Source organism: Marmota flaviventris, chromosome 12, assembly GCF_047511675.1.
Source record: "Marmota flaviventris isolate mMarFla1 chromosome 12, mMarFla1.hap1, whole genome shotgun sequence".
NCBI classification, from domain to species: Eukaryota; Metazoa; Chordata; class Mammalia; order Rodentia; family Sciuridae; genus Marmota; species Marmota flaviventris.
Window position 1 is genome coordinate 45,628,450 of NC_092509.1, and position 9,467 is coordinate 45,637,916.

Below are 9,467 nucleotides of genomic sequence, written 5' to 3' on the forward strand. Positions count from 1 at the left end.
CTCTTTCAGCTTTATGACCTACTATGCAATTCATGCCACTAGTTCCCACTAGTTCTACTCTTACACTGCATGACACCTTTAAGACATAAGCTGATAGGACACTAAGGAGTAACAAGGGCTTCACAGTTAGCCCACCTGGGTCCCATGGATATCCTAAATGGGGACCTGGCAGCTGATCCTATTAATTAAAGTGTTCACCCCTATGCAATTTTGCTCGAATCTGTTTTTTTCCCCAAATCATTATGAAATATAATGGCTATGACCTGTCTAAGTCTTAGAGTTAATCTTTTGGAATCTGGTTTTATCAGATATTAAGCATTTAAAATATTCATGTAGTTTTTACACAAGCTAGTCTCAGTGTTGTTAAACTTTCTGGGCACTTCATTTTGCCCCAAATAGGATCTTCCCCTTGTGGGACTGGTTGCTATGCAACAGTGACAATCAGATTCCTCACACAGTGGTAGAGCAGGATTTAGCATTTATTTTTCTCAGGAGTTCAAACCCTGACTCTTGCATCCCGGGAGTTTGTGACAATTGAAGTTAATCCACAGCTTGACACAATGGGCGATAATTAAATTCTTTTATAGCCACACTAGGAACTCTGCTGGGCACTGTGCTGTTCATTATTAATACACAGAAACATTTTTTTTAAAAAACCTGATAGACTAAAGCTTATTTTCCAGTATTGAAAGCAAGCAAATCTGTTTTCAGAATTATGTTGGCTGGGCATGCAAGTCTCCTTATAATCAAATTAAGCTTATCTTAACATTCTTTAGGTGGGAAGGAACATGGAGTAAATCAATTGAGTCCATAACTTAGGTCTGCATTTCTGGAATTTTAAACTATCTTCCTGCCCGTTTTTAAAAAAACAAATATAAGTAATATATTTCTGTGTGGGCACCTTAGACTTGGTGGGGTGTTGGACACCTCAGTACTGTTCAGTTACTGAAGGTGCTTAGGGAAAAGAGGACTTCTGATTTCTCTTGGTGACTTTTGAGCTTGTGGACCTCAACCTTTTTTGAACCTGTGGACCCCTTTTAAAAGTAAAAATAAAAGTGTATACAGGTCTTACATTATAAAGTTGTATTCTTCATAGCCTTTGACAGGAAAATTCACATGTCATGGATTCTAGCACCCTTTGTAATAATTCTGTTGCTCTCCACACTCCTTGGTCTTTGATTAAGAAATCTGGTGTAGGAGATTAGAAACCAAATACTTACTAGTATAATTAATTCTGGGTTGGGCAACAGGAGGGATTTCAAAGGAAGTCCAGCTCTGGCTTCTTGGCCTAAAAGATACACACCCCCCAATGAGCAGATGAACCTGGCCCCAAGTAGGGCCTTCTTTCCGTGGCTGAGGTTTTCCTCTCATCTTTGAAAGCCCCTGGGTCCTCACTGAAGACCGTGGGTGGCATTGTTGGTGGGATGTGCATGATATGCACACAAATGATTCATGTCCGGTGTGGGTGGCCCCTGAAGGCCCTTTCTGAAGACTTGCAATTGTTTTAAAGCTTCATAAATGAACCGGCACAGGGCTCCCCAGAGATCTATCTGGAGTTGACTCTTTCAGCCACTGCAAGCCAAGTCCTCATTACTAAGGTGAAGCCAAGGTTAGGTTGCGCTGGCTTGCTTCTCAGCAGTAGAGGAAATGATTGGTTTTTCAAATGTAGACCTCCCTGTGGCCTTTTGGAAGGCTCTTTGTAGTCACTGGAGCCAGAATCGCAAAGGGAAGTAGTAAGCCCAGGACGTGGGACTGACCATGGAGGTGAGGGGGGAATGGCAAGTGCCATTCTGCCTCTTCTCCGTCATTTGATTACTCACATCTGGGCCCTCGGGACACACTCTCTTCTTCCTTTTGTGGTATTTGTAAAAGGACACTGAGCGAGCTTTCCCTCTGTGGTCAGGGCCACCTACGTAAGGCCGGAGGCATTCTTTCTCTAGAGGTACATGGGAGAGTGGATAAGTGAGGAGTGTTTAGAAACCTTCCCCCTGGTTATGTCAATTCTCAGGGCGCAGAAAGAAGAGAGCAATTCTGCTGCAAGCAGGACTTGTGCCAGATGTGGAGGCCCGGCCTGTCTTCTGGGAAGGGTAGAGGGTGCGGCTGTCCAAGCCAACAAAGGCCCCATGGTTAGAAGGAGAAGACCCTGGTGGACTCTGCTTTCCAAGGTCTAGCCTTTAACCCACAGAGTGGTATTTGCAGGTCCAAGCCCTCCTCATTATGTACAACAAGCCATTCGCCATCACTAACCCCAGTTTCCTGTTTTGAAGCGCCAACATAATGGATCCTCTGTAGTTCATTTGTTTGGCTAAGGAATATAATTCTAGTGTGTGGCTCCCAAAGTGGAAAGATAACATTCAAATGGTCAGGAACTGTCAGTTTTTTTCAAACCACAGGAAATGGAATTGAAAAAAAAAATACACTTCTTTCAAGTTGGCTTTAAATATAATTTTAAGTAAATGATCAGAAAGACTTTATAAGCCAAGTATAGACCCAGGAAGATGAGAACGTACTCTGTCAAGTAAGGAAGAGACCTCCCGGGAAAAGTGCATGGCTGACTTTAGGCTTGAGAATGAATTTCTCAGAGGCATCAACTTCTGCATGTCAGAGAGGAATCAGCTATTGCTCAATAGGAAATTGAATATTTGGGGAGAAGAAATAAATTAGCCTTGGTACTACACTTTGATTTTTTTCTACCCAGGCTATAGAAAAAGTCTCAGTGAACGAGCCAAGGATTACAAATTGTCCTGGAATTAAGGAAAATCAATGCTTTGAAAATTCAAAGATGGTGGTATGGCTCAAGATCATCAACAACTTCACAGTCACAAATTCATTATCAATATAGTCGCAATATCATCATGCCCCATTTATTTGCACGTTTGCTCTTAATCTTAGCAAGATAAAAATTGGTTTGAAAAGAGACTCCAGAGAATGTTCAATGGCATCTGCAGTTAATATTGGGAGCTGAGTCACGTGGACAAACACAACAGGGGTCAGACTACTATCCTGTATCTTTATCAAACTACAATTCTTATGTATTGTGAATCATGGAGAATTCAGGTGTCATAAGAGCTGCCAAGAATCTCTCAATCACTGTTCTCTGGGAAATAGGATGAGTCAGAGGCACTGAGGATGGCCCCCGGTACTATGGCGTTTCAAATCTCACCAATTTACAATTTGCAGTTGCTCTCAATGGATCTGCAAGGAGAAGAATTATCTACTGGGACACAGGACCCATATTTCATGCATAATTCATTAAGCTCATGTCCTTCCAAAATCTTGGTGATAGCCTTAGGATAATATCTTTTCCAGAGCAAGAAGCCATCCTTCTAATTGTTTCTCACTTTTCTACCATGGATGCTGTGAACCCAAAGAAAACTTAAGTCTGTCTGTCAGTGACAGAGCCCAAAGAGCCCAGTTCTCAACCCAGGCAGACACCATCCTGAGAAGCCTACAGACAGACCTCCTGTCCCTGTAGCTACTCTCTCGCGAGGTGAGAAGAGGAATATACTGGAAAATGACTGCATTTGGAATCATAAAACTTGGGCTCTGAGTGAATCATGTTTGGTTTCATATTAGGGGTCTTCACCATCGTGAAGAGAATATCCACAGGTTGGTGAGTAGATTGTCATGAATGTAAATCTTGGATGATAGTATTTATATTCTCTATGGTTTGGATAAGTGTCTCTCATAGGTCTCTGTGTTAAAGGCATTGTGTTTGGCCTCTGGGGCTCTTGAGGAGGCAGTAGAACCTTTAGGAGGTAGAACCTACTGAGAGGTCTTCTTGGAGGTGTGCCCTTGGAGGGGATTGTTGGACATCGATCTCTTCCACTTTCTCTTTCTTTTTCACTCTTGACCATGAGGTAAATGGGCTCCCTTTGCCATGGGCTTCTACCATGATGTAGTGTTTCATCATGGGCCTAAAAGCAATGGAATGAACTGTCCATGGACTAGAACTTCCCAACCATGTACCAAAATAACCCTTTTCTCTTTTTAGGTTGATTATCTCAGGAATTTCATTACAGTAATGAAAAACTGACTAATACAACATTGACTCATGTTTTTCAAAAATAATTCACATTGTAAATGAAATGTGCCTCATTCATAATCTCCCTTCCATCTCCCAACACACACACAATTGGCAAAATACGGGGAAATAATTCTTCTGCAAGAACATGACATGTTGTCCTCAGTGTTTTATACACATAATATTAGTTGTGAATGAAACATTTATTTTCTTTTTTCTACTCTTGAGTGAAATTCCATGGTCACAAACCATGCCTTTAAGAAAATGTGCAGATGATGGATCACTAGGACATGGTAAAGTTTCTGCCTTTAACAATGCCCCTCTTTCTCTCGTCCTTGAGACTTAACAAATACAAATGACTAATTTTATTTATTTTTGATTTGTTTTATTTTATTTTTCCATATTTTTATTGGTGCATTATAATTATACATAACGGTGGGATTCATAGTTACATATTCATATGTGCATACAGTAGAGCAATAAAATTTGGCTAGTATCATTCCCAGTATTTCTCCTTTCCCTCCCTTTTTTCCGCCCTCTGGTTCCTTTCCTCCATTCTACTGCTCTCCCTTTGATTTTCATGAGACCCTCCTCACCCCCCACTTTTCCTCTTGAGCTTCCACATTTGAGAAAAACCATATGACCCTTGACTTTCTGAGTTTGGCTAACTTTGCTTAATGTAATGTTTTTGAGTTCTATCCATTTCCCTGCAAATGACGTCATTTCATTCATCTTTAAGACTGAATAAAACTCCATTGTGTATAGATATCACATTGTCTTTACCTAATCATCCACTCTTGGGCACCTCGGCTGGTTTCAGTTTGACTATTTTAAATCATGCTGATACAAACAAGTTTATGCTTGTATTACTGTACTGTGCTGACCTTAATATTTTAGCTGGGTCATATGGTGGTTCCCTTCCTTGTCTTTTGAGGAACCTCCATACTGATTTCCGTAGTGATTGTACTAATTTACAATTCTACCAACTGTGTAAAGGTGTTTCTTTTTTTCCCACATCCTCTCCAGCATTTATTATTGCTTATATCATTCATGGCTGCCATTCTAACTGGAGTGAGAGAAAAATCTCAGTAGTTTTGATTGCATTTTGCTGATGACTAAAGATGATGAACATTTTTCCATATATTCGTTGGCCATTTGTATTTCTTCTTTTGAGAAGTGTGTCTGTTTAGATAATTTGCCCATTTATTGATTAGGTTATTTGTTTTCTCAGGGTTAAATTTTTCAAGTTCTTTGTTATTGTCTCCCATTCTGTAGGTTCTCTATTCACATTCCTAATTGTTTCCTTTGCTGTGCAGAAGCTTTTTAATTTGATGCCACCCCTTAATTAACTCTTGGCATGATATTCTGAGTTTTAAGGGTCCTTCTGAGAAAGTCATTGCCTGACCTGTATGTTAGAGTGTTGACTCTATGTTTGTCTACTAGGAGTTGCATCGTTTCTGGTCTAAATTCTAGGTTTTTGCTCCACTTTGAGGTTACTTTTGTGCAGGATAAGAGATAAAGACCTTTTTTTTTCAATCTTCTACATATTGATAATCAATTTCCCAGCAATATTTGTTTTCTGTAATGTATACTTTTGTCACTTTTGTCAAGGATTGGATGACTATCTGTGTGGGTTTGACGTATCACTAATTTTAAAGTCAGATATTGTTCACCTTCATTGCTCAGGTGATATTATTGTATTACTTCCCATAAATTTGTTTGGAAGTGAAAATGATTCCATCACTCTTAAACTTTAGCAAAGAATCAAAAATAAATTTTGAATAATGACATAAAACATGATATTGTGGTTCAAACAATTGTAATAAACATAAAACTACTATGTTAGCATTAACTCTATTCCCTTTATGATGCTATTGGCTTATAATATCAATTCTGCTCTAATGAGAATGGGGAAAATCATTGATCCATTGTTGGTATACATGGTTTTATTTTTTTCCTCCTCCAGAGGCTAAGATGGCAGCAAAGATCTACTAAAGGAATTTGATTTATTTAAGTTTTTTTCTGGTAAGGTATTTCCCTAAGTCTATTTAAGGAAAACAAAACTTGCAGGCTAATATTTCTTCTTGAGATTCAAAGTAAAGATTTAATATTCTAATTAGGACAATGAAAAACTAATGAGAAAAATCTCAGAAGAAAAAGTAAAATGATAATTGTTTAAAAGTCACCTTCCTTTAGAGGATGTGAAATAATTGCAATGTTTTCATAAGATCACAAAACTGTAAAACTGTAGAGATTATTAAATCCCCCAACTGCATAGGAACTTGAGTCTTAGTGGCAAAACCCAGCACCAGACTCAAGCCTTCTTCAAAGATATGATGACTTGGGAATTTAGCCCACAATATAAGAAAACAAAATATTCTGGCAGCAGCAAAACTTTGATTTCAGTTTTGGAGGCCTGTACCAACGGTTGTTGTATTTATAACTTCACTATTACTGCTTTGTCTTTTTAGGTGTGTGTGTGTGTGTGTGTGTGTGCGTGTGTGTGTGTGTGTTTCTCCTTTAAAAAATATTCTAGGAGGGCAAAGATTATTCTTGAACATTTTTCTTCATCATCCCCAAGTTTCAACTATTAATATACATGCACTTACCATTAAATGCATTTGAATCTGTTCTCTGTAGGGCCATGCTGCCCATTATAGGGGCTATTCCAAGGAGCACAGAGTTTACATAGAGTTTACAAGCTGGTTGGGAATTTGACTCTTGACAATAACGTCTTCAAAGAAGATGGTGATGTTTCATTATAGCGGCAAAACTAAGTGCCAGGAGAGGCTCAAAGAGAGGAACAATCATTTTTGTGAAGATGGGGCTGGAGATGGAATCAAAAGCAGCTTCACAAAAGAGACTGCCTTTGCCATGACCTTGAAGGGTGGGTAAAATTTCAGTAGTTGGAGATGAAAGGAGGGAGTTGATGATGGGAAGGGAGGCATGGGGATGACACTGCTTGTCATTACAGACTTTGAAAGGGAAGGTGTCTTCTCATGCTGCAGGTCGTGAATAAAGGTGTGCTGATTGATTGACACTCTGTACTGGGTTACTGTCATTCATTTCTGTCTTTGACAGGCAAGGCCCACAGAGCTGTGGAACTTTACAGACTCGGCAGAAGGGCAAGAACCTCCTGTTCATGAAGATCTTTGCTGCCATGTTATGCCTCTAAGCGGACTTAAATCCCTTGACCCAGAGAGATGTCTTTACTCCCCTTCTCAGAACACACTTAACTTTCTGGCCCACTTAAGCTGTGGTTTAGAATGGGGGTGGTTTCCCATTTGTCTAAGCAGAATTTAAACCCAAGTCCTGGAGCTTTTAGCATGATTCTTTTGACCACTGGAACTTCCTGATCCCCCAGAAGATTGCAGATCCCTTGGGTTTAATCAGAATATCCCCTGGAACAGGCTCATTTTTGCCCGGCTTCTCTATAGCAGTGCATCTGGGTTGGCTTTCCTAACTTGGATAGGCTGTGCCTCTCCTGACCTGGAGTCTGTCCCAGGAAACCTTTGTACCAGAGTTCCCTCAGCCTGTGTCTAACCCTTCAGACAACAGCATTAGAAATTGATATTATTTATTGGAAATGGCCAGGGACCCTCAACTCAGAAACAGAGTGCAGCCACTGTGTACGTGTCAAAGCTGACCACCATAGTCTCAGGATTCGCTGGCAAGACTTGTCAGTTAGAAGTTTTGTTCCAAGAACCAGACCTACAAGCAAAAGAGTACTTGAGTTAGAAATCACTCAGCTGAGAAACCAGATGGATTCAATGTTTTTCCACAATGTCACACTTGCTTCATGCAGCAATGTGCTTTCTGACTGAGGGTAGAACAGAGTAAACTTATAGGTTATCAGGCTGGGAACACCACATGACTCCACCCTGGCTTGTGGGCTCACAAAAGGAAGGTGACTCAGGGATTCATCAGCCAGCATTTCACTGTGGGATGAAAGTGTGGTATGTACCACAACTGAAGAAGGTTCTGATAGAGGGAGCTGAGGTGGGGGAGCCATCTGTGTGGTTCTCAGCAATTTTCCTTGTGGTCTTCCACTGAGGATCTCCAAATCTGATCAGCCACATATGCTGTCAAGCTAGGTTTAGACCGGGTGGCCTCTCTCACTTAACTGTTACCTTTTAAGCCCTATGTGAGTATGTGGTATGCAACAGGAAAGAAAAGACCCAGTTCCTGCCTTTTATTGCTGTGGTCTAGAAAGTTTCTACGTCCTGTAAATAATGGCTAAAACTTTGGGTGACATGGGAATGCAGGATGTAGGAGATGTAGGCGTTTCCATTTATAGATGACTTCATCCAAAACCAATTAGAGACAGTGAGATAAGATTCTGAAGTCTTGGCTCACTGGAAATTTCATAGTCAATGTCTGTTTATTAATGAAAATATATGGCTTTAAATATTTTCAGGAGTTGCTTTTTCCACATAGGATGCATCTCAGTCCTCTGTGAGGAACCCTGGGCTGGGATCAGAAGGCTTATCCTGGTCATTGACTTTTCACTGAGGCAGAGATAACTATCTATTTGTGTCTTGGTTTCTGCATCAATAAGAACAGCTAATAAACACTTATCCCTATGTTATTAGTCAAGATTCTTGAGAGAAACCAAAACAATAGACTATATGTATGAGGGGGTTTATTAGATTGACTCACAAGATCAGAAGTTAAATAGTCCTATCATGGCTGGCTGTAGGTTGGAGAGCAAGGGAAACCGGTAAATGCTCAATCCAAGAAGCTGGAGTCTCAAGAAAGATAGAGGAAAATGATACAGCCCTATTTAGAAGGGCCTGGAAGCTTCTGGGAGAGTCACTAGTGTATGTTCAAAGGCTTAGGAACTTAGGGTCTGATGTTCCTGAGCAGCAGCAGCAAAATGTACCCAATCAAGAAGGACTGAGTACATGTATGACTGTCGCCCTGTTTTCACTGTTTGGTTCCATCTGGTCCCTTAGACTATTGGTCAGTGCTGCCCACAGTCAGGGTAGGTCTTCCCCATTCAGTTGGCTGACTCATATGCCCATTTTCTCTGAAACACCCTCATAGACACACCCAGAAATGTGCTTTACCAATTTTCTAGGCATCTTTTAATCCAGTCATGCTGCTATCCATGCATAACCATCACAGGCTTTTCCCTCATCATTGGGGTGTAGCAGATTCATTATCTGGTTTCTTGTAAAGGCAAGTGTTTTGGTTTACTGGGACTGCTGTCACAAATAGCCATAAATTTGGTGGCTTCGGACAATGGAAATGTATCCTTTAAGAGTCTTACAAGACTATAATCTTTTTAAATTTTGAGACAGTCCTGCTAAATTTCTTAGGGCCTCGCTAAGTTGCTGAGGTTGGCTTTGAATTTGCGATTCTCCTGCCTCAGCTTCCTAAGCAGCTGGGATTACAGGCATGTTAAATCTAGGTCCTGACATGTTGGTGCCCTCTGGAAGAT